The 26,455-nt window shown below is 42.3% G+C and overlaps 1 protein-coding gene across 1 annotated transcript in view; it reads left to right on the top strand.

The window, feature by feature from the left end:
• Positions 1-26,455, top strand: part of SPECC1L (sperm antigen with calponin homology and coiled-coil domains 1 like) — a 2,326,126-nt gene that overhangs the window by 10,252 nt on the left and 2,289,419 nt on the right. The window lies entirely within an intron of this gene.

Here is a 26,455-nt window from a genome sequence, read left to right on the forward strand (position 1 = left end):
TGGGGACTCGATCCTAATGGTAATTAATGAACAAATATTTACAACATCAAATAAAGAAGTTGTCTTACCAGAATGTACCATCTGTGTTGTAGATCTTTGTTCATTCATTACTTCCAGCCCTCCTTTACCCTGCCTGGACTCCTGGTGGACTTTAGGAACTCCTGGTTAGGGTATTTGCTCAGACAGAGCCTTCTACTATTTTTTCTATTACTACATCTATTGTATAGGGATGGGCAAACTCGATCTGGAGTAACTAGGAGAGGAACATTATGGGTATGTATTAGCTGAGAGTTTTTGGCTGACGCGTGCTTGGAAATGGCCTTATCTGCTCCGTGGATGGAACCGAGGTCCTAATAGTAATGAATGAACAAAGATCTACAACACAGATGGAACGTTATGGTAAGACATTTTATTTGCTTCCTTCAGTTCTAATGATAGCCATAGAAGCCAGCTTTTTTTGATAACGTAGTACATATCCTGATGGCTTTACAGAAGTCTAGCACCAGGAAGATATGTCAAAGTAAATGGAAAATATATTTATTTTGGAATATAGAAAAGGGTTTCGATCCTTATTCTGCACCCCTTCCTTCCTTTTAGAGTATTTGTAAGCATTGTTCCAAAAAGCTTTTAGCTTTTCTACAAAGTACAGCTTGCAGCCATGTCTATTTTTCATGTAGGGCAATTGGACTCCTGCAGAATCTTTAAGGGTATCTAAGGCTTTTCTTAGAGGAACTTTTTCTTTGCCCACTCGTAAGGAACACAGTTCCTCCATGGGATATTACTGGGATGCTTCAAGCTGTTACACAGCCTCCTTTTGAGCCAGCAGTTTCTGTAGACTTAAAGTTCTTAACTTGGAAGGCAATGTTTTTGGTAGCAGTTACTTCTGCAAAAAGAGCCTGCACCACTGAAATTCTTTCATGCAAACCACCATATCTATCTTTTCATAAAGACAGGGTTTTTCTAAAACTGAATTCATCCTTTATTTGGAAGGTGGCATCTGAATTCAGTATAAACTGGTCTATCAGTCTATTGGATTTCTTGCTGAAGTTTTCAAATAAGGGAGGCTGTACATTGCATTTGCTTGATGTTCACAGACAATTTAGGTCCTATTTGCACAGAACTAAAGATTCCAGAATTCAGGTCCGTTGATAAGCTTTTGAATTGTATTTTTGTTTATGACAAATTGGGATTACCATTAACTAAAAAAAAAAAAATGGCTCACATGACAAGGGCAGTGGTAACTTCTACAGTTTTTCAACACAATTTTCCAATTGATGAGATTTGTGCTGCTGCCTCCTGGTTTGCTGTCCATACCTTTTGTGTCTTACTATAAGTTGGATGTACAACCCAGCTCTCCTGTTTTGGTCTGCTGTTCTCAGGAATGCCCTTCCTTATTACCACCCAGACAAACTGGTAACTAGGGAATCTGTCCCAACAGTTGAATCAGACAAAAAATGGACAACTTCGGATACAAAAGTTATGCACTCACCGTAACAGTAGATCCGCTCTGCCCTATTTTTGCCTGGTTTAACATCTCTTCCTCCTTCCCCCTTCCAAACTGACACCTCCTGTACCTTTAAGAATGAATGGCACTCTAGAGGAGTCTTGCTGACACCTCAACAGGTTCATTCTTTTTCTTCACATGGGACCACCTTTTTTTGTATTGAACATAGTCTTTAATTGGATCTTAATATTGGAAGCATATAATCTGCTGCGGTAGCGTTGTCGCCTCACAGTTAGACGTTGTCCTGTTCGATTCTCAGCTAAAGCGTCTTCTGTGTGGAGACATGCGTGAATGGGCGTACCTTCGTTGAAGGTTGTACGTCAGGGCTGGCAACTCGGTACGTAAAAATCTGCTGCCAATCATTAGCGGACCGGAGTTCCACAGTGGCGACCCCTAACCGGGAAAAGCCGAAAGATGCAACATAATCTTAAGTTAGGCAAACTCGATCAGAGGTATTTTGATGAAGGATAGGGAGTTATGGGTAGGAGAGGAGTTAGAGCCCTGGATCAGAAGGTTTAAAAGTGCTGAGACCAGATCTGTTTCTGATCAGAGTTTCAACAGTTGAACCAGATGAAAATAGAACAGCATGGATGTGTCGTTATGGTGAGTACATAACTTTCATTTATGTGGCAGACTGTACGTAGCATATCATGTGCTTCATGATGAAGTAATGCTTTCATAAAAGAAAAAATCTATATGAAAAATAAATGTAACCTTTTGTTCAGTATTGACTTGCAGCAATCTGGGCAAACTTCTCATGGGAAAAATGATACTTTTCAAATGGCAAAATGCAGAACCACTTTTAGATGAGGGTTTATCACCCAAAGTGCTGTGAGATCTTGGAACAATTTCATTACAAGTAAGGAAATGTAACTCACTACAATCATTCCAAGAAGGTTTTTGGATAACTACTTTGGTTTGAATGTCTACTCTGACCTTGCAGCCTGCATTATGATGGTCCTCGACCTTTAAGTAGCTTATCAGAAAGTATGAAACGCATCCACCCATTCTGTTGATATTAATTTCCATGTTTTCCCTTTCATTTTACTTCGTGTGGAAAGGTTTAGCTTTTTCAACATCTTTGTATTGACTGATTTTCCCCTTTATTTTTACCACTCTAGTTGCTTGCATATGATGTTTCAAATAACTTTCTTTACCTTCATTTGCAAGACTCCAAAACTAAACAAAGCACTGCTTTTATGACCTGAAGAGAACTGTAGTGTGATATTGCAGCCTTCCTGTCTCTTCAATCTGGTACATACCGATTTCTTTTTACAATGGAACACCGCTTTTTTCATGGTTATCTTCATGGTTAATTTCTGCTGTTACTGTCACTGTATTGTATCTTTTTCTTGTGTGTTCTCTTTCAAATCCAATCATATGTCTTTCCTGTTACACTGTATTGTAAGTATTGTATGAAAGTATGTTTTTGCTTTTGTATGTTCTGTTTGTGTTTTCATGGTTTTGTATTGTTTTGTCTCATTTTGTGCTGTTGTGGAGCTTTTCTTCCTGGACCTCTGTTGAAAAATGGTTTCTGCCAAGATGAACTGTCCCAGTAATGAATTGCTTACAAATAAAATGTGGTATTTCAATTTGGTGTTGTTTAACTCTGTGTGGAGTAGCTTTCACTTCCCTGCATTGCACTTGGGTTGATAGATTGCAGATTAGACTGCTAGTCTATTTAGATAATTAATAAATGACACTTATTTCCTACTACTCCACTTGTTAGTAGGATTTAAACGGATGTTTTTGTTGGTGCCCTTTGTATTGTCTCAAACAAGGATGGTGAAATGCAGTGGCCCAGGACCGTACTCCATGAGATTCCTTTTACCACATCCCTGTGTTTGTCAGCATCTCAAAAACCTCTCCCATTTTGTTTTCTGACATTACCATTTTACAGAATATTTCCCTAATCCATTCATTTTCAGTTTGCGTATCTGTCTCCTCCTGTAAAAAAACAAACAAAAAAAAAAAAACTGAGGCAATTGGGCCCCCCCCCCCCAAAAAAAAAAGCAAACACAAAAAAAAAAAAAACACACCAGACTACAGGTAGACTGAGATAATAGCTTGGGGTATGATGGGAATGGGGAAATGCGAAGACCAGGGATGGGGAGGCTTAACACTTTAGAACAGCTTGACATACTGAAAAAAAGGCAGTCACAGTATATAGGAGGTTGTAGTAAATTGAAAAGGGTTGTAAGAGTTTAGCATTGTCCTTTTTTAGAGCTCTTCTGAGACCTGTTTCCAGAGATTATTCAGGTTAATTGAAAAGATTAAATGAACGTGGTGAGATGAATGGGTGGAGTTGCTCTGTAAGGGTAGGCAAAAGCCACTTGGAGTGTGTACAGTAGAGATAATGAAGAATGGAGGCATATACAGACATGTAGTCCTCTGGGATCAGGTATGCAGAGCAGAAATGAGAGAGAAGGTTTTTGGGAGTGGCAGGGAGGAACTCTACTTCACATGGATAGTGACTCTGTTTCAGAGAATAGGAATTTGCTGAGAAACGTCTCTCTCTAAACCATGTCTTATTTATGTAGCAAGCAAAATTTAGGTCTTTTGATCCAGTTTTGTTTTTTGGATGTCCAAAAGGTTCATCAAAACACAGGGTCCATGGATGCCTTATACTCCATGCAAAGATCACCTCTCATAAGTCTGTGTGATACTGAGTAAAGAGACAGAGTTTTGAGGCAATCAGCGTAGGTCATTGTGTTTACTCCCCGTGTTCTTTTTGTAAGGAACCTCTGTGGACATTCTAGTTACTGTATGTGTCTGGTCAAGTCCATACCAAAGGGGCCATTATATTCTGTGATGGATCTGATGAGGGCTGAGTACAGTGGTACGATGATCCCTCTGGACCTAGATGCCATGCCCGTGCTTGTAAGTTGAGCAACATACAAGATTTTTTTTACTACCTCGGGCACTTGTTGGTTGAAGCTAGGTTATTATCTGCATGAGTTTCCAGATCTCTAACTAGTGAATCAACTTTTAGGAGTATTTTATTGACAATCTAGTTACCTGGGATGGCCGACTTCCCAAAAGGTACTAGAATATTTTTTTTGAGTTTTAAGCCATGGCTTTGTCATGAAGTGTTAGCGTTAGACCTTCCTGAAGTGTGCTCTTATCTTGGTGGATTCAGTCAGTGCTGCCAGTTTGCAGTCATCTGCAAACTTGGTTAGATAGAGGCCTTTGACATCCGAGAACTAGATGCCAAAGAGGAGTAGACCCAGCACAGAGTCCTGAAGGACTCAGCTGTTGACAGGCCTCTTTGTGGAGGTGGTCTCACTGATCATAATTTCTTTGATCTTATCCATGAGCCAGCTAGTTATCCAGTGTGTTGTAAAGGGGAATGTTAAGTTGTCAATCTCACCTTCATTCTTGCTGGATGGGTTCGGAGCCGATCCTCGGCTCCGACTCGGCCACTTACTAAAGCTCGAGAGCTAATTTTACCAGCTCGAGGCAACCCTATATCCCATGATGCAAGGCGAAGACTACCCAGATCTCGTTTGCCGCTTTAAACTTGAGGTGCTTTTTTTACCAGCTCCAGGTAAGTTTCTTCAAATTCAGACTTTTAGTCTCATCCCTTTAGTTTTAGTCACCTTTGTTGTTGTGTAAACTTAACGGTTAATTTAACCCTATTCCCGTTAGTGTTCCCTATTTTTCTAGTTCTTTATCCCTTCCCCTAAGTTAGGCCTTAAGCCTCCCCCTTTCCTAATTTTTTCTGTCGGGTATTCTGTGTGGCGTTTGAGTGTGTTGTATCCCTGTTTAAATTTTTTATTATTGGATTGGGTGTTTATTGTGTGTGTGTCTGTGTTTCTTTTTATTACTTGGTGTTTCCTCGACACAGCTATGTCGAAGGACACAAGGTCTCGGGCTTCAAGAAGTGTGACTCGTGCTGTCAGAAGATGTCTCTGACAGACGGTCATACTTCTTGTGTTTACTGCCTGGGACCTCTGCACCTGCAGGACTCTTGTGCTATCTGTCATGCCTTCAGCCCAAGAGTCCTGCAGGAGCACAGAAATAAATTAATATTGAGGGGCTTATTAAAGCCTGAGAGCTCCTCGACTAAGTCGGCTCCGGGGAAGCCCTTGAAACCAGTTAAGCCTTCGGCTTCAAGTCCTAAGCCATCGGCTACTGGTTCTTCTTCAGTGTCAAGCCGGAGCCGATCCTTCTATATTACAAGTTACAGTATCGGCTCCATCCGGCGCTGATGCTGCTAAATCTGGGCACTCAGTGTCGGCTCCGGCTGGAGCCGACGTATCCTCGGCTCTTTCGGCTCCACCTATCTCAAAAAAGAGATCACGATTCCCTTCGTTGGAGTCGATACGTTCCGCTCCGAGATCACCCCTGCTCTCGGAGCCGAGCCATCGGAGCCGTTCTTCTCGGTCGTCCAGACTGTCCGATCACGACCTTGGGAGAGTGGTGAGTAGACTATTAAAGTCTCAGGCATTGGCCCAAATGCTCCATAGCCCGTCTCAACAGACGGTAGCTATCACACATCCATCTAACATTCCTCCTTCGACTCTCTTACAGAGCTCGGAGCCGGAGTTCCTCGGAGCCGTGACTGTTGTGACTTCGGAGCTGATACCACCCCCCCCCCTTCGACTCCGTCGTCCTCTGCTCTGATTTCCTCCTTGAGGCCTTCATTGGAGGGATCCGGGCATCTGGTCTCTCTCGTCTGCTCCGAGGGTGCGAGTGGCATCGGACCCTTGTCCGACCCCGTTCTCCCTCTCGGAGCTTCGGCGCTGGTGAGCTCAGCCCCGACATCGGCCTCGGAGCCGTCCCTGTCGGCGCGGCCTGGAGTTCCTATCTCTTCGGAGTGGGAGCCTTCTGGCCTCTCTGACGGGGGAGCCTTCGAGGTGATGAGGAGTGTACTAGCCCCTGGGCATAGTCAACTGTCAGTTCCATCAGCTCCTCCCACTACAGTGCCTGCTGACGTCTCTTCCCACTCTCTTGCTCCCGGACCCAGAGATCCAACGCCTCAGGTTTCCCCATTGGGAATATCTTCCTGTTCCGAGGCTTCTCCTGACCCGTCAGGTGAACCTCCGCGTAAGAGGACATGTAAGAGGAATCATCTAGACTCCCCCGAGTCTATTACATCTGATACTGACTTGGATGAGTCAGAGGGATCCCCAAGGTCCCCCTCTGAGTATGTCTCTTTCTCAGACATCCTTGAACTCCTTAAGCAGAGGGGGAACTGGCCTTCCCTTAATCCTTCCGAGGACGAGTCAGTATACCTGGAGGCGTTCGGGTCTCGACCCTCCACCTCCTGGGTGTCTCCGCCTTTCGACCCTCTTATGGACGTGGTGGCTCGGAAGGCGTGGATGGCCCCGGATTCGGTGGAACCCATTCCTCGGAGGCCTTTTAAATTCATTACGGCCCCACCTGATAGGCAATATTTGACAAAAGGTGTCCCGGTTGATGCCATGGTGGTGGCTGCAGCCACCAAGAAGGAACTAGCTGATCCTTCAGTACCTGTCCATCCTCCTAACAAGGATTCTAGGACTATGGATAGGTACGGCAAGTGGATTTTTTCTTCAGCAACCTTTGCCATGCGATCGCTGAACTACTTGTGTCACTTCACCCGCCTTCAAAGAGATGCTCTTAAAGAGTTGGGAGAAGTTTTACAGGATCCGTCAGCTGCTGGGTCCCAGGATAAAATTAACTCACAGCTAGGAATCCTAAACTCCATTGTTAACTCCTCCATGCGGCTCATTTCATATGCAGCCGATGGAGCGAGTAGGGCCGCAGGCACAGGAGTGGCTTTAAGGCATCAGTCCTGGATGCGGCTTTGTAATTTTGTAGATCCCTTCAAGGCGTCCTTCACAAACTCTCCCTTTGATGGCTCGACTTTGTTCGGACCTCAAGTGAAAGACACCTTAACTAGATGCGAACAAGATGGCAAGACTCTTTCTGCCATAGGAGTCTGTTTCTCCACCCCTTCAAGACCTTACCCAAAAGGTCAGAAGGGAGGGAAAATGTGGTTCCGCAAATCTCAAGGAGTCACGCCTGACGCACGAGGTCAGTTTACCCCCAGAGGCAGAGGGGGTAACAACAACAGACGCCGCCCTAGAGGCAGAAGGGGTCCGCAGAATCAGGGTAGCAGGGAGCCTCTCTCTGACAAACCCTTCCAGCATCCCTGAGATGTTGCCCGATTGTCCACCTTCTGAGGCAGTCGGGGGAAGATTATCGCTGTACCCAAAAGCCTGGCTTTCCCTTTCTCAAGACAAATGGGTACAGTCGATCATATCAGAGGGTTATAAAATTCCCTTTATTCAAACCCCAGTTCAGCAAAAGGGAACCCTTCCAGACATTCCACCCGGTCTAAGGGAACTAGCAGTACCAGAGATTTCAAAACTGCTAGCAAAAAGAGCCATCCAGCCAGTCCCAGCAGACCAAATAGGATCCGGTATCTACTCAAGGTTCTTTTTAGTACCAAAAAAGACAGGGGACTGGAGACCAATATTAGATCTCAGCAAACTAAACAAGTTTGTAAAGAAAACAAGGTTCCGGATGGTCACGCTTCAGTCCATTCTACCCTTTCTGGGCAAGGACAATTGGATGTGCTCGGTAGATCTTCAGGATGCGTACTATCACATAAAAATTCACAGGCGCTCCAGAAGGTTTCTCCGGCTGGGGACCAGTCACTTCCAATTCAGAGCCCTGCCATTTGGACTCACTACAGCCCCCAGAGTGTTCACCAAATGTATGGCAGCGGTTACGGCTCACCTGAGACATCAAGGATTCCAGGTGTTTCCATATCTAGATGACTGGCTCCTCACTGCCACCACCAGGCATCAACTTCTTCAAGCCAGAGATTACACCATTCACATTTGCAGAGGGCTAGGGATTTCTATAAATTTCGAAAAATCTGCCTTGTCGCCTTGTCAATCTATTACTTTTATAGGCGCCAAATTGGAGACCGTACAACTTTCAGCAAAGTTAACAGGCCAAAGGATCTTGGACATTCAAAATCACGTCCATGTGATTCTTCTCAGCAACAAAATTCAGGCCAGATTTGCTCTGAAAGTATTTGGTCTTATGGCGACCGCCATAACACTTCTTCCCCTTGCCCGCTTTTACATGCGTCTTCTACAATGGATGCTGTTCGCCCAATGGTCCTTTCAACAACTTCCCATGCGTCACAGGATCATAATAACTCTGACCTGGTGGATATTGTCCCCTCAAGTCCATCAGGGCAGACCCTTTGTTCCTCCCGCCCCGGTCACCACGGTTACATCGGACGCCTCCCTGATCGGGTGGGGGGGGGCATTATCAGAGCAGGATGGTCCATGGCACTTGGCAACCTTTCGAATGCCACCTGCACATAAATGTCCTGGAGATGAGAGCAGTGCTTTTAACGTTGCAAGCCCTCAACGACTCTCTTCCCCTGGGAACTATTGCAGTCCAAACGGACAATATGTCCGTATTGTGGTATATCAACAAGCAGGGCGGAACCAAATCCTATCCACTGTGTCGAGAGGCTCTCAGACTTTGGCAGTGGGCAATCTCTTCTCAGCGGTTTCTGATAGCAACGCATATCCCCGGGAAATCCAACATCATAGCGGACAGGTTGAGCAGAGCTATTCTCATGCCTCACGAGTGGTCTCTCAAACAATCTGACACGGAAGAGATTTTTCAGAAGGTGGGGCCTTCCTTGCGACCTTTTTGCTACACCTCAAAACAGCAAATGCCCCGACGACTTCTCTCTCTCTCTTCCCCTTCCAGGCCATCCCCCCAGAGACGCTCTAACCCAAGATTGGCCCCGGGGACTTCTTTATGCCTTTCCTCCCTTTCCTCTGATACCACAAGTAATTCAGAAAGCAACCGCCTTGAGAGCCAAGTTGATTCTCATTGCCCCTTATTGGCCTCGACAGATATGGTTTCCGTTCCTACATCGTTATCTTTTGGTACAGCCATGGCATCTGGACCCGGTTCCAGATCTTCTGACCCACCAGTCTGGGCAGCTGCACCAATCCATACCTTCTCTCAACCTCACTGCTTGGTTGCTCTGCTTCCATCCCTAGCCAGGCTTCCTATGATTTCTAATCCCGTCCGGGATATCATAGTAGCTTCCCTTAAATCTTCCACCAGAAGGATTTACACTAGTAAATGGCAACGTTTCTCCTTCTGGGCAAAAGCTAGGAATATAGACCCCTATACTGCTCCGATTCATTCGGTCTTGGACTTCCTAGCCGAGATTTTTCATTCAGGATCTTCTTCCTCCACAGTAAAAGTTCAGCTGGCAGCCATTTCAAATTTTCATATAGGCTTGTTGGACCACAACATTATGTCACATAAACTTTGCAAGGCATTCCTTAGAGGTATTTTTTTACTTAAACCTCCGATTAGAGACCCCCCACCACAGTGGGATCTAAATTTAATTTTAACATCCTTGATTCTTCCCCCTTTCGAACCTGCGGCTGCCTGTTCATTGAAATTTCTTTCTAGGAAGACACTCTTTCTAGTCGCCATTAAAGTATCTGAGCTTCATGCCCTCTGCATTCGTCCTCCCTACTTAATCTTCCACAAAGACAGAGTTTCTCTAAGGACTAATCCGTCTTTCTTACCCAAAGTGGCATCGCAGATGAACTTAAATCAATCCATTGATCTTCCAGTTTTTTTCCCAAATTATTCTAATAGAGCGGAACAAAAACTACATTATCTTGATGTTCACCGCCAACTCAGATATTATCTGGACAGAACCAAACATTTTAGGAAATCTGATCAACTGTTTTTATCCTATGCAGAGAACAGGAAAGGCCTGCCAGTATCCAAGGTAACTCTATCTAGATGGCTGTCTTCTGTGATTACTTGCATTTATCAGCTCAGAGGTAAAGAGTTGATTTCTAGGCCAAAAGCCCATTCTACCAGAGCTCTAGCTACATCTACAGCTTTTCAGGCTAGACTTCCAATAGACACTATTTGTGCAGCAGCCACATGGGCCTCTCCTCATACCTTTGTTTCACATTACAAATTAGACTTGGCCTCCAGAGACAGAGCGAATTTTGGTTCCACCGTTCTCAAGAGTCTGTTCCATTGAGCCACCCAGGATAGAGGTGCTAGGGACGCGGTCCCATCCAGCAAGAATGAAGGCGAGATTGGCAACTTAACATTAAGAAGTTATGTACCTACCATAACGTTCCATGTTAGTTGTCTTCTCTCGCCTTCTTTCTTGCGTCCCGCCCACCATCCCCCTAACCTGGTCAGACCGAGAAGATTGTGCCTCTTCCCTTAAGAGGCTTAATCCAATTTTTCCAACTAATCAGCTTTCTAGGGTCACTAGATTAGGTTGATCTTTTTCGGGGGATTATTATTATTATCATTATTACTATTATTACCTCTTCCTCCTCTTCTTCAGTTGGAGGAATGTATTGCATATTTTCCTTAGCTACCAAACGAGATCCGGGTAGTCTTAGCCTTGCATCATGGGATATAGGGTTGCCTCGAGCTGGTAAAATTAGCTCTCGAGCTTTAGTAAGTGGCCGAGTCGGAGCCGAGGATCGGCTCCGAACCCATCCAGCAAGAAAGAAGGCGAGAGAAGACAACTAACATGGAACGTTATGGTAGGTACATAACTTCTTATTATGCCTAGTTCTGAAAGTTTGTTGACCGTACGGAATGGGCTATTATATCAAATGCTTCAGTCAGGTCTAGGTAGGCAGTATGCACCATTTTCCCTTCATCTGTTGCTGTAGTGTACAATAGACATGACCTTTTCTTTGACAAAGCCAATGTCTGGAGGTCTCCTATGTCCTTGTTGATTTCCATAATAATTTTTTCTATGGTTTTGCAAATAAGACTAGTCAGGCTGTCTGTAGTTTTCAAGATCTGTCGAAGGTCCAACATTATGAAGGGGTGTGACAGTTGCAGTCCCCCATTCTTATTTATTTGTTTGACATTTGTTTACCAGGAAGGTCTGACTGGTACAGAGCCCATTTTCAGTAGAGGCCTGGGGAGAAGTGCTTCAGACGTGTGTCTTTGGAATCTGGGAGGAAACCCACGTAAACGCAGGGAGGACATTCAGACTCCGCACAGAAGGTACCACTGAGAAACGAACCAAAGAACCTCTTGCTGTGAGGTGAGAAAATGGTAACCGCTGCACCACAAAGCCTCTTTTAAGACTACAGTTAAATAACTGACTCCAGGGGTCCTGATAAGTCGTATTTTAGACTGTTCAGTAGGCATCCCGGGATGTTATAGGGGGGCCATTGAGGCTGTGTTCTTGACTTTTAACAAGCGCAGCCAGTACATGTTCTCTAGTTGGAGGATTGTGTGTGTGGGTATTTCTTGGGGGATGGTTGGGGGGGGGGGTTGGAGGATTGTGTGTGTGGGTATTTCTTGGGGGATGGTTGGGGGGGTGAGAGAGTGTTGGGTAAAGTTCAGACTGAATTTGTCTGTTAACAAGTTTGCTGTAACTCCAGGCTCTGTGAATGTGGCAGCATTAACCACCAATTAAGTACATTGTGTGCTGTCGTTGAGGTTTGATTGTGAATGTGGCAGCATTAACCACCAATTAAGTACATTGTGTGCTGTCGTTGAGGTTTGATTGTGAATGTGGCAGCATTAACCATCAATTAAGTACATTGTGTGCTGTCGTTGAGGTTTGGCGTAGTCTTCCAGGTGAAAGGCAATCATAAGGCCTTTTTAGCTGTCTTAACCTCAAGGTTGGCTTTGTTTGACCTAATTAGCCCTTTTAGCTGCATATTTAGTTTAATGAGAGAGTTTTTACCTTTACGGAATTTACCCTTCCTGATTTTTGCCATTATTGTTTTCTTTTTGTTGTATATTTTTTAATTTGGGGTGCCACCAGGGCAGTTTGTTTATGGGACTAGTTCTGTGTTTTCTTCTGTTAGGTACAACAGCCTCTGTACAACCGCCTCTATGCAACCATTATCATGATTGTACAGAATTTCTGAGAAATTTTGTGTAGGCTGAAAGATTCTTGGGGATTTGAGGGGCAATGCACTTTGACAAATCATCACTTCTCAAAAGGTAATTTGCCCTGGAATACTGCCTGTTAACTGTTTTTTTTTCTGTGATTACAAAGTTGATTATGATGGTGAAGGAGGCAGCTTTATGGTTGGACCTTACTAGGGAGAATGCAACATTAAGGTGGGGATGCAGCATTGTCCTATATTTGTGAGTATGAGGTCCAGGACATTGGAGCCTCTAGTGGGAGTGTTCACTGGTTTGGTCAAGGGTGATTCTGTTTATGAAGTTCAGGAATCTCTGTGCCTGTAGATTTGAGGCTGTGTAGGATTCCCATTGTATAGAACGGTAATTGAAAAGTCTCCCAATAGTAGGGTGTTGGGATGTATGATAAGTGTCTCCATTTGGTCCAAGTATGCATTATAAGCTTCTCTGGACATGGATGGTGACCTAGAGCTAGCCAGGGTATGGAATGGTGACCTATAACTAGCTAGGGTATGGTATGGAATTTTGTATATGGTGGTCTGCATATAGAGGAACTCCGGTAATAGAGTTATGCTTGTTATTGATGTATATTGAGGCACCTCCACCTTTAGCCCTTACTGGTCTAAAAGTGTGAAAGGAGCTGAAACTTGTCACTGACTGGGTGCTCTGATGCTTTACACCACATCTCGGTAACTGCACAGATGGCTATATCCTCAAATGTGAAGACGGCTAGGAGGGAGTCTAGTTTTTTGTTTAGGTTCCTAGCATTGAGCAGGAACCCTATTTTTGAAGTTCAGTTGAGTTGATTTTGCTATGTAGGTAAGTTTGTCAATTTGGCATTGCCTAAAAATGGTACTATGGGGTGAATGAAGTTTTAGCCAGTATTCGAAAGCTTAGAGTGGACAGGTGTAGACTATCCTTTGCAAAGCAACGTGGTGTGCTAACCAGGTCTTCCCAAGTTGACAAATACTGGATCCCATTCGAATGACACCAGAAAAACAGCCAATTGTTGAAATCGATAATTTTTCACTCATTGTAGGATCATCTTCGATGATGGTAATATGCTGCTCGGTGCCAAACTCATACCAGTCCGAGACACAGAGTCTGAGAACTCCGTAATGTCTCTCCGTACTGTCCAGGGAGGTATGTCTCTGGTCACTTACACCTACATGGGCTGTGATGCACCTGTGGTGTAATGACTTGAGTGCATGATTTGGTGGATCCTGCCTCCAGATAAGCAAATAATTGTTATCTTTGTCTGGTTCAGCCTGGTTAGAGGGTATCAGTATGTCTTACAATGGAAACAGATATAACGAGAGTCCTGGGAAGTGTTTGCTTGCTTTGGGGGTTTAGTGTTTGGGGCTCCATTGGGAGCAACTGTATGTGCGGGGTTGGGTTTTTTGTTTTCTTAGTTCATTTCGGCTTGCTGAGGTATAACTTTGCCATCTGGGCTGCTGATGTATAGCTTTATCATCTGGGGTCTATGTGGTCTTTGTTTAGGAAGATTGCTTCTGAGTACTTCTGTATACGTTGGTCTGTGTGTGTTGTGTGCTGTTTGAGATGGATGTTGTTTGCATGGTTTTGCCAACCTGATGTGCAATTATATGCAAGAGCTTAGCCTCCAGTGTCATTGTGTAACTACTCCTCTCTCGTACTGTGCTTCTTTATGAATTAAGTGGTTGTTGGTAAACATGAGACAATTACTTCATTGTCTCATGATCTCCCCATCCACCAAGCTAGCTACAGAGAAGTTAGGAAATTGCTTATCTATGCTGTCCACTCCTTTGATTGATGAGCCATTAACTGATGCTGTATTGGGGTTAGAAGGCTATTAAGGGTGCTTTCGTTGGTACAGACCACTAAGGATGGTTTATTGGGGTAGATTATGTTAAACAGTACTAGACACTAATTTTAATGTTTACACAGTACTGCATTCTGTACAGTTTATAGATACTGCCAGTTGATGCCCATCTAGCTGCTCTAAGCTTGTTGTCAAGCAATGCATTTGCTCAGCGTTTGCTTTATACGGTACAGTTTTATGGATCATTCTGTAGGGTATATTTAGTTTCTAGGTGTTGGCTGCTGTAAAGGGCACTGCTGTCTGCCATTCATGCTGAAAGCCTCCATGCAAATGCTTCAAATTTAAGGCAGCACAGAAAAAACAACAAAAAAAAAAACAATGAGCCCTCTGGCTACTAAAACAGCTACACTTTGAGCCCTTTTTGTGTGTTTCTCAACTCAAGCCAGGCAAACATCTCTGTCCACAAGATGAATAAACCCAGTCCCAGTCATGTAAAAACACAGTAGAAGAGAGGCACACGTGCAATGCCACCACAAACCAATTGAACAGATAGCTGGAAATCCCTTTCTGTAGTTCATTTAAAAATATATGTTTTACAAAAAATACAGTGAATTGAACAAATAAAAGTAAGTAGGAAGCAGTAGCAGGCACTCAAAGTAACTTAAGCCAGGTGTGATTTAACATTCCAAAGTACTTTGCTTTGCCCGGATGGCACTGGATACAAGTAAAACACTTATGGAACACAGACTAGGATGCTGAGTTTTGCTGAGCTCGAGGGAAAATGAGCAGGAGTCAATGTATAGTGAAAGGGTTTACTCAAGAGTAATACTGGTTTGTTGGGTGGGCACTTGCTATCATGGATTGGGGTGGGAAAAGTACTTGAATAGCTTACACAGCAGACAATAGCAATTAAAGTGTGGGTGGGGGGGGGTGGAGATCAGACTATCACAAGGGGCAGAGCCCAGAGAAAAGGCTTTATAAAACTACCACAGTAAAGGAGTGGGAGTGTTGGGGAGGGGGGGGGGGAGAGAACGATTAAAGGCTAGCTAGAGAGGGATCCAATTTAAATAAAGCCAATGTCGGAACTCTTACAGAAACTTCAGCTTAATGTCTCATTGGAGGATGGGGCAAATGCAAAGAACAGGGGAACAGAAGGCAGTAGAATGCAACTTTAAGCAGGATATAAAACTGTAAGATCAAAACTGGAATATCAATGCTGTAAAGGCAGTAAATCGCAAATTGGGGAGAAGAAAACAATACTCTCACTATTGAGATTTGACACCAGACTATGCAGAAATTTACCAGTAGCTCTGTTTATGGAAAACTGCAGTAATAAGTGACCAAATATGGCTCAGATCTAGCAGTAGTATACAGTTCTGTCACAACTGGGAATGAAACTAAGACTAAGGTTCAGCACGGTTTAACATACAGCTAGCTTTTACAGGTAATCCTACTTGTGGAAATAAAAGTGCACTGTAAGGTAGAAACATGATGTTTCCACAACTGCAAGTTAAGTTACAAGAGCAAGGGCCCAGAACAAAGTAAAATTGCAAATAGATCATTTTTTTGGCTGAAGCATGGAAAAAACCAAGACAACTACAAAGTGTCACCACACAGGTAACTGTAAGAGCAAATTAAATATTTAAGCAGAATTGAAATATTGTTATCCTTTTTCTTTTGGATGAAATGCTTGTTTCTCAAAGTTATATATTTATTAAACTGTAGCTTGAAGCCAATTATAGCTGGCTTTCAGGAAGTAATAATATTGTGGTACACATGTTATGAAAAAAGGTGAATGTGTAGGATTTTTAAGGTGGAATGTGTTCTGTAAGGAATCTGAGGAAGACTAGTTTATTTCTGGAAGTACATAGTGTGGTTCAAGCATGGATGGGATAAGTATAAAGGAGTCTCTGCTTAAAGGGTAGTTCTCAGAAATGTCAAAACTAAATCTGTGAATTAGCAGAAAAATGTCTCTGCCAATCACATTTGTACATTATTCTTGCAAGTTTCATACTTTATTGTGTTTGGCAGTAGATTGAGTACAGTCATGGAGATACTCGAGCTGCAAGTGGAGTTCAAACGAGGGAGTCTTTAAGTTATTTTGCAGCTGTTTGTGCTTTAAATTGTTTCTGGTAAGGAAATGTGTAACACATGTTGAACAGTTCTAACTTGCCTGTGTTTTCTTATCAGAAATATTTTACATTGCTAGACACCATTTCAGAGGGTCCACACCTGCTTGTAGTACAGCAGTCTAAAGTTGTATATTTTGGACTTTTAGTCAGTTCTTACAAATGCTTCCCTTCCATGCATTTCTGTAATCACTTTAATCTTTTAGTTTTTTAATATCTCCTGAGATTGGAGGAGAGGGGGACAGCTCATGAGTAGGGGCACTCTTCATCCTGTTATCAGCCCGAGCTATAGGTCCTGTACTTTGTTGTAATTATCCACAGAAATGTTCATCTGTTTTGTAAGTCGACTGTACAAAATGAAAGGTAGGAGGTATCCCAACCAGTTACACAGCATGTCATTAGGATTGTTTTTTGATAAGAATCAGGGAAGCATTTGGTACTGTTGTGCTTTCCTTCCTGAAACTGAAATGTTCATCTTTGTTTCTAAGCATACAGCAACAGTATGTTAATCCAGCCTTTTAACCACCAAAGTACAGCACAGGAAGCTTTTGAATATTTAGCACCAAATGTTTGGAACACAGTGCCACAGACTCAAAGTATTGTTAAAATTCATAAAAACATTAGGGATGGGACATTTGACTACACAAGGTACAAGCAGGTAGCTGCCTTAGTCATACTGGAAGACACAGCACAATCATACTGGGAGACACAGCACATTATTTCATTTCACAGGTGTAGTAAAACCATACAAAACACGTTTCTGCTAAATCAGAACTGTATAATATCAGTTTATGAACACTGCATTACAGACCTGCAAAATGTCTGCTGTTGATGAGAGATAAATCTGTTACATTCCATTGCTAGTATAGTAACATGCTGTATACCTAGTACTCACAGATGTATTGGTAATGGTTTACTTTGCATTTTTGGTTACTGTTAACTAGTTAGTGCATTATTTTGTTCTACAGTGTGTATATTCTTACGATTTGTAAAACTCTAGCTACTGTAATACGAATGTTTGTTACGCATTGAGTCAGTTTTGGATGTCACCTAAGAAGTGGTTGAAAACAGTCAACATATACCAGTCCATCTACCTGGTCAACAGGTGCCAAATATAGACCTAAAATGATCAAGCCCATTTGTCAGCAGGACTAAGGCCATAGGACTTGTCTTGGCAGGTGAAACATTATAGCCATTAATTCCTCCCACCTCTTTGCCTCGGTGAGTATCTTCTGCTGCTTGTTGAGCTCATAAAGATAACCAGCCACAGGCCCTACTTCTGGTTTTTTTTTTTTTTTTTTTCTTATAAAAAAGTGTTCTTTTGTACTCTTCCATCTTCTGATCCAGTACTGTAGTGGTCGTCTTCCAGTTTCCATTTTTTTTTTTTTTTTTTTTAAGTTTACCATCGGAACTTTCCACTGTATTTTTCTCATAAAAAAGTGGTGTTTCCCCATTAAGCCATTGCATTCTTGAAACGCCCTTTTCTAGTAGCTCACCCCTAAATGTTAAGGTTGCCTGTTTCACCAATTCATTTTTTGTTAGTTTTCAGCACTTGCTTTGTTTCTGTGTTGTGCTCATCTTTGAGACAATTTTTTTGGTTCTTGTTGGTATTGAACTACTTCATACTGTGAATTTGGCTATATGGTAGGTGTGGTCCGTGATGACATTTCTGATTTTTGGTTGTCAAAATATGTAAGATAAGTCTTCCATTTTTCAAGAAATGTAAGGCCAGTGGGCACCATATTCCACCCTAACACCGGTGTGTTTTGTGTAATTTGCCTGGGCTTTGAACACTTAAGTGTGTCATCTGTAATGGCGGTGATGAGTGAGCTTATGGATAAGAAGAATACAATTATTTTGAAAGGGCTATTGCATAGAGAATGCTTAATGCTTAACCTCTGAGGAAACTTCTGAAGTGTCCAAGGATGATAGTTCTGTTGTTTCTTCTAGGATTAAAGATAATTTACCAATTTGTTCTATAGCTTTATTTTTCATTAAAACAGTGTTTATATCAACTTCCAGGCATGCAAATGCAGTTTGTTGAAAACAGGCGTTTTTAAAGATTAAACCTAAATAAAGTCTTGACACATGTAAGTAATGAATGTGCCTCCTGATACCTTGCATTAAGTGCAACGTGCCAGATTGATGTAATTGCATTAGATTTTCCAGATTAAGTTTACAAGTTGTCAGTTGCCTAATTGCTTTACAGTTTAACAATTAACCCATGTTAACCATTTAATTAAAAAATAATCTTAACCTTAATTGCTCCAATTAAATGAAACACACTGGCAAATTGGGATTAGGACATATGGAAGTGGATTAATTTCTTCTCTACATTTGCAGGGTGTTCTTCAAAGCAGTTTTTAAAATGATATTAAAAAGGCAAAGGTGTTTTTTATGTAAAAAAAAAGTGTTTAGATACTCTTATGGAAAGGTGAAGTTTTACCTCTATGATGTGCTCATGATCTTTAAGGATAGGTGCAGGTACATAGAAAAATCTCCAGAAGTAACAGCCCCCTTCTTCACAAGTTGTCTCACCTCCCCTTTTCAAAAAACAGTGGTCAGAGCAGTATTCTGTGTCTGCAGGTTCTGTTGGTATTTATGAATTAGTAGGTAGGTGTGACACAGACTATTTCCATACATGCAGATATTTCAAGCACAGGTTTTTAACGTTCTTCTAGCCTGCCAGTATACCAAAATAGTTGTTCCCGTAATAAGTGTCCAGGCTACTCTTATAAATATCTGAACTAGTGATTGCTTTAATGTAATTTGGTGGCCTGCTCCATGCATCAGCTACTCTGTCAGAGAACCAATTAGTACACTTCTCATTCCTGTAGAATTTTCTACATAGGTTATCTGATTCTTTAGTTCTTTTTGATAACCCCCAAACATTCCCAGAGACAGATGTCTCTACATGCCCTATATACCTGAATAAGATCTCCTCTTAAATATCTATGAGACACTGTTCAAGTTCAGATATTTTAGTCTTTCATAATAACTTCAATTTTCACATTCATGGATGCCCTTGGTATATTTTCCCAGTACTCTTTTTCTAGTTTACTCATGCTTGTTTTCGTATAAGGCTTCCATATTTTTTTTTCCATAATCATGTCTAGGTCTAATGTAATTTACAAGGACTTCATAATTTCTAATTTCCTAGACTTTATAAATCTTTTTATATAATCTATAGTCCTGAACTGTCATTAACCAATTGAGTTTTTCTAATCATGTAAAAAAAACCTGGATCTACCCATCAGCTCAGGTTTTGAACTGTAGATTCATTGAAGAACCTATGTGCTGTATTAAATATTCACCTTTTAATTTATGTCTCCCAAATCTCATGTGCTTAGTTTTTTGTGGTCATCTCATCGAGATAGTGCCTTTTTTGACTTCAAACTTGATCCATACCATGTAGAGATCTTTTGATGTCCTTCATGGATGCATCTGCAGTCATAACAGCTGGGTTGTCCTGTCGTCAGGCAGCCCGTCAGTCGGCCGGATTCCAAAGTCCGGGTCCGGCTTCGGCTGATGTCGCTCTTCCTCCGACGTCATCTCTGTTGGACTTCGGGTATAAAGGCATCAGCCGACGCCATTTTCCTCAGTCTTTCTTGCCGCGTGGCGCCCGAAGCAGAAGCTGTTCGCAAGTGCCGGTCGGTCGGATCCAGAGATTTTTTCTACCGAATACTACTTCGAAGACTTCTAAAGCTAAGTACCCCGTTGGGGACTCTTTCTTGCCTCAGCCGATGTCAGAAAAAGTTAATAATTGTTTAACCTGTGGGAAACAAATACCTCATAAAGATTTCCATTCTTACTGTCTGCCTTGTTTAGGCCCAGCCCACGACGTAGCAGCCTGTTCGGCCTGTGCTTCCTTCAACCGACGAACGCTTAGGCGCCGGTCGGAGTTTGCAGAACAGTTTTTCGGTTCTGACTTTGCTTACATTATGTCGCCGGAACCTCCGACTACACTTTCTGCCAAAAAACGCAAAGAAAAAGACCGACACTCGCGGTCCGCAGTTTCGGCTGAAACCACGCTTAAGCAAACCGCGAGTGTCTCGGTTTCGTCCCAAACCGAGAAAACTGATCTAGGTACAGCCGAATCTATCCCTACTCTTGAGGCCCCTGCTACAATTCTTGAATCGGCCTCTGAAACTTTACCCACTGACTTATCAGACACCATTCCCCTGGATGTCTCTACCCCAGCACGTGGTGCTGCTAGGCCTCCAGCAGCCATGTCCATTAAGGCCTTCGCCAGGGCTAAAGCAGCCAAGTCTGCCAAATCAGTGCCTGTTAAACCACCCTCTACCAGGCCCTCTCCTAGTTCTCAAATGCTCACCTTGGCAGAAGATTTGATTTCTTTAATTAGAGGATCTCAACCTCACCCTGACAGGGCCTCTCAGCCCCCAGATAAGAGACCTAGGGCAGAGCCCCCAGAGCCAGTGTCCTCTGATGATTCTGCAGATGAATCAGACATTACTGACCAGCCAGAGGCCCCTTTCTCTAACTTTGAGGATTCTGATGCTGAAGAATCCATTCCAGCTGCTTCCCCTCCAGAAGAATTCTCCTTTGGGGAAACCTTGCATGCCATGCGAGAGCAGTTCCAATGGCAGCAACAAGAATTCTCAGATTCGAAAAAGACTTAGAACCTTTCTGCACCTTCCACAGCACAGGCCCTTAGCTATACCTCCTGTTCTTTCTGTGGTAGATGACGCCTTTAATGATGTCTGCTCTGCTCCAGACTCATTACCCCAGCCCCTGCCAAACCAGACAGATTTTACAGGGTGCCTGACACTCATCACCACCTTTACAAGGCTCCCCTTGCAGACCCAGAAACTATATCCCAGGGTCCCAAGGCAGTTGCCGCAACCATAGCTAAAAACCCTACTCCTTCTGAAAGGGAAGCAAGGGCATTAGACAGATGGGGTAAAAAAGTATACACTTCAGCTACTCTCTCAGCTAGAGCTTTAAACTGCCAGTTTCACATGATTCAATACCAAGAGTTTATGCTTGATCAGTTAACTAAAAAATTAACCACTGATGAAGCTCTTGACAAGAAATATGTATTAGAAATGGTAAATAACATACAACAGGTTAGTAACCATTCCTTAAAATGTGGCTATGATGCACTGGAGGCTTCATTTAGATCAGCCATGACTGGCACAGTGATAAGAAGGCATGCATGGCTAAAGGAGCAAGCTCTACCAGATCATGTTAAAGCTAAATTGTTAGATGCTCCTATGGATAAGACAAGTTTGTTTGGTGCACCTGCCCAGCAGGTTATGAAGAAAATGGAACAAAAGGCTAAACCGGTTCAACCTGTTAAAGATTTCCTGCAGGTTCAACCCCAAGGTTTAGCAGGAACTGGCCTGCCAAGAATTGGTCCTTTCCTGACTCCACAAGATTTCAAAGGGGCAGGAACAGACGCTCCAGAGGCAGAAACCAAACCAGAGGAAGTGCCTACAGAGGACGACAGTGGCAAGGTAACAACAGAGGCACAGACACAGCCACTGCCTCTACTTCAACACAGCCACAGTGACTTACTCCTAAAACCACCTACCAGGGAGCAAATAGCAGCTCCACTAGGCGGAAGGTTAACTTTATTTGCAAAGAACTGGCACCACATAACAAAAGACAAGTGGATTCTACAAATTATACATCAAGGTTACCGATTCCACTTCCACACTATACCAGTCAAAAGAGGAATGCCAAATCTACCTCCAAATCAAAAAACAGAAGCTTTACAACAGATAATGGAGTTAGCAAACATGAGAGCTGTGGAAAAAGTGCCTGCAGCAGAGCAAGGAAAGGGGTTCTACTCCAGACTGTTCCTAGTTCCAAGAAAGGAAAAAAGTTGGAGACCAATTCTCGATCTGTCCGCCTTGAATACATACATCATTGTCCCAAAATTCAAAATGCTGACCATACAGCAACTTCTTCCCATGCTGGGCAAGGAGTGTTGGCTGGTAACTCTAGATCTCAAGGAGGCATACCTGCACGTCCCTATTCGACCAATTTGCAGAAGATACCTCAGATTTCTTGCAGGATCAGAGCACTATCAATTCTCAGCATTGCCTTTTGGTTTATCTACTGCGCCCAGAGTATTCACAAAATGCCTGGCATCAGTAATCGCATACTGCAGACTACAGGGAATTCATATTTACCCATACCTGGACGACTGCCTGCTACAAGGGGACAACAAAAGCAAGTTGACAACAGATTTGCAAAGGGTCATTTACTTGCTACAAGCACTGGGATACACAGTCAATCTACAAAAGTCAAGACTGATACCATCCCAAACAAGGACATTCTTGGGAGCGGAATTGGACACAGTGAGACAAATGGCATTCCTAACTACAGAAAAACAAAAAGAACTCCCTCTTTACTTCTTGTCACTAACAAAGCTAAACAAATTAACAGCAAGAAAAGTTCTGCAGGCCTTGGGCTTCATGGCATCATGCATAATTTTGGTTCCATTTGCCAGACTACATATGAGAAAACTACAGTGGTACCTACGGAATTTATGGTCCCAACACAGGCACAGCCTCGAAACAGAAATCCCACTAATTCCATGCTTAAAACAGGAGTTCCTATGGTGGGCCCATGACTTCAAACTTGATCCATACCATGTAGAGATCTTTTGTTTCTTCCATATCCCCTCTGTTACTGTTAAATTTGGATTATACCTTGTAATCGCAGAAGGAAATGGGTCTCCTCCCTTCTTCTGGTTTTCTAGGATAGATAGGGCTTCTGCTTTTGCCCACTTTCCCACAATTTCAATGATGACCACAGTTCCATACAAGGCTGAGGAGCATGAATTATCATTAGGATTTAGCAGAGTTATCTACTTTAGCTTTGGTTTTGGTACTAGAGCCACTGTTTTTCTTGAATCCTGTTGTGACACTTTCATTAAATTATCACCTGAGGCTGCGGTGGTGCAGCGGTTAGTGTTGCCGCCTCACAGCAAGAGGTTCTCCGGTTCGATCTTCAGCTGGGGTGCCTTCTGTGCAGAGTCTGCATGTCCTCCCTGTGGTCACGTGGGTTTCCTCCAGGTGTTCCGGTTTCTTCCCACATCCCAAAGACATGCTGTAGGTGGATTGGATGCTCTAAATTGTCCCTAGGTGTGAGTGTGTGCCTTCTGTGGAAGGTTGGGCGCTGGGCTGGCAACCTGACACTCTAAAACTCTACTGCCAATCATGAGCGGACAGGTGATCCATTGTGGTGACCCCTAACCGGGAAAAGCCGAAAGAAGAAGATTAAATTATCACCCGAGACCTAGGTAAACATCCATTAACAGAAAAGAAATCAAACCATATTAGTTTTTCCCATTTACATACATTATGCATCACATATCTCTCTCTTTTTTTAAACACCTTTACTGAATTGTCACTTGTGACATAAGCAGACTGTGTAATATTGGGCTGATGACAGAGTTCTGAATTTCTGCCTTCCCTTAAATCTCACGCCTGTGAAAATTATTCTGCATGTATTCTTCCCAATTTACTATTTATTTCTATGTAGTTTGCTCCACCCTCTTCTAAAGCTCCCTCCTCTTGTTTTGTTACATCTTTTATAACCTTCAGTAATTCAAATGCAGTTGTTTAGACTTTGATTTCCATTTTCTAGTAATTGCTTTTTTGGCAGCCAAGAGTAGTAAACTTAATAAGGTCTAGGCAATTCACATAGTGTCTTCCAGCTTAAAAGTATAATTTCTTTACTTAAAGCCATTTGCTCATCCAATATTATTAACTGAGTACTCTGTTGGGAATTTTTAAAAACTAACAACTCATTACATTCCCAAAAATGTTCCCAGCTACCTCTGTCTTCATTTTTTTCTTCATCACACCTATATTTGCTGTCTGCCTGAGGAAAAATTATTTGAAGTATGCTTGGGGTATAAAAATACCTATGCAAACACTTCCAAGCAAAGATCTTAAACATTTTGGACTTTGCCTACTTGAGAGCCATACATGTCCTTCCATTTTTATATTGTAAATTGCTTTTCCAGTCTCTCTTCCCAATTTTTTTTCTAACTTCCTGTAATTGATTATTTATAGTTTTCATGCACTGTTTCATATGCCCTACTAATAATAATCTCTTTTTAACAGCAGCTTCTGTTCTAGATTCAACTAAAAACTCTAACAGAACAGGTCTTTCACGTACGACTACCATATCCCTTTCTCTTATGACTTGTATGCTCTGATCAGTCCCTGGTAGGGAAGCTAGTCTTTAGCCTGTAGTCCTAATATTGTCTTGGCCTCATCCCACTCTACTGCCTGTGTCTCTCTAGTTATTACCTTGGTTCCTTTGCCAGTTTTCTCCAGTAAACTCCAGCCACCTTCTTGTCTATTTTCTGTACCCCTATGTGCAGTTATCCCCATTCGAAAACATTTTCTCCATTCTCACGTTAGCTTAATTCTTAGAATACTTTTTGCTACTTGGCAGCCATACAATATATTTATATTCATGGTCTCCTTAAGGATCTTCTTCCAAACTCCCTCTCTCTCTCTTAATTCCTTTAACTTCGCTCATTCATCTTTATCCCATTCTGGTTTTGCATTATAACTTTCTGCTTGTGCTATGCAGTAGCATAGCAAGAATAGGGCAAGAAGGGCAATTCCCTGAGTGCAAAGTGTTGACATAATCAGCCGATCCCTATCTTTCTGTAATGCAATACTGACTTTTAAAAGATAGCATTGCATTTGTAGTTAAACTTGAGTGCTGTTGTATACCATGCAGGCATGGTATAAACTGTAGCCGTTGTTTGCTACAGTTGTATCAAACAGTTTACTAAAGTTTTAATTGGGTGGGTTCCTCTCTGATAATTTCTGTTTGAGCAGCGGAACCAGGCAGGGTTGTCCTCTTTCCCCTTTGCTGTTTGCACTATATTTAGAACCACTGGAAAAGAAAATGAGAGACTCAGAAATTCAAGGATATAACTGGTATGGTAGTCAAGAAAATTTGGCTCTATTTGGAGATGATGATATTTTGTACCTGATAAAACCAGCAAAGGGCATTTCAGTGTTGTTGAACATTTTTGAGGCAGTTTCACATCTTTGCAGGATATAAAATTAATGAAGCTAAAACAAAGGCAATAGCTATAAATTATGTACCTACACACAAATTTGGTTCAGTAATATCTGTATTTATGGGGACATGATAAAATGAAGTATTTGGGAGCATGGATTAAAACCTATTCTGGTGTGGCAGCTAACGATATGTGGGAAGAGACTAAACAAAAGGTAATACAAAAACTGAGAAATTGGAAGCTCTGTTATATGGATGTGGATATTATAGTACAAACAGTTAAAATGTTTTAGTCCCTTTAGCTTTATACATGCGTCAGGCATATTTTTATCAACCAGAGGAGAAGTTTTGGATAGCAATTAATAAAGAGCTGAAGGATTTTATCTGGGAAGGGAAGATTGCAAGAGTCAAGTGGGGATAAGCTGATTTTTCCAGTTGAACAAGGCAATTTGGGATTACCCGATTTGAAGGATATATCAGTGCTACACAGTTAAGGCTCTCTTATACATAGCACAAGGTGAAACCTTCACTTAAAAGTGGAAAGGGATGATAATGAAGTGGGGGAAGCTGAAGAAACAAGGGGAGACTGGGATTTTGGATTCAGATCCTTAAAGAGAATAACAATAGCCATGGAGAATATTATGTTCATAAGGTAGCAGAAATATTCTAAGAACTAAGCCAATGCTGGAATGGAGAAATGAGATCCTCACAATAGGGATGACTGCAAGTATGGATACAGACAATAAGCAGAAGGGGGCTGGAATTTATTGGAGAAAACTGGTAAAATAATCTAGATATTGGGTGCAAATAATTAGAAAGGGAAAGGTAATAGAATGGGAAGAGGCCAATCATTTATTTGGACTGCAGCACTTTATAAAGGAAACTTTTAGGCAAATAGTGCAGGGAAAGAGTGGTGGAGGAAGTAGGCTGTGTGATGAAGAATGCAAAAATAAAGAAGTGAATGTAAACAAAGGGGATGTTCTGAAGTTGTTTTGAATATGGAAGACCACCCTTAAAGGGATGGTTTCTGGTGTGAGTACTGTAAGGAATTACATGGATGGGAGATCAAGATGTTGGTTAAGT

The sequence above is a fragment of the Protopterus annectens genome, chromosome 4.part0 (assembly GCF_019279795.1).
Source record: "Protopterus annectens isolate FY-2018-M chromosome 4.part0, PAN1.0, whole genome shotgun sequence".
Taxonomy (NCBI): Eukaryota; Metazoa; Chordata; order Ceratodontiformes; family Protopteridae; genus Protopterus; species Protopterus annectens.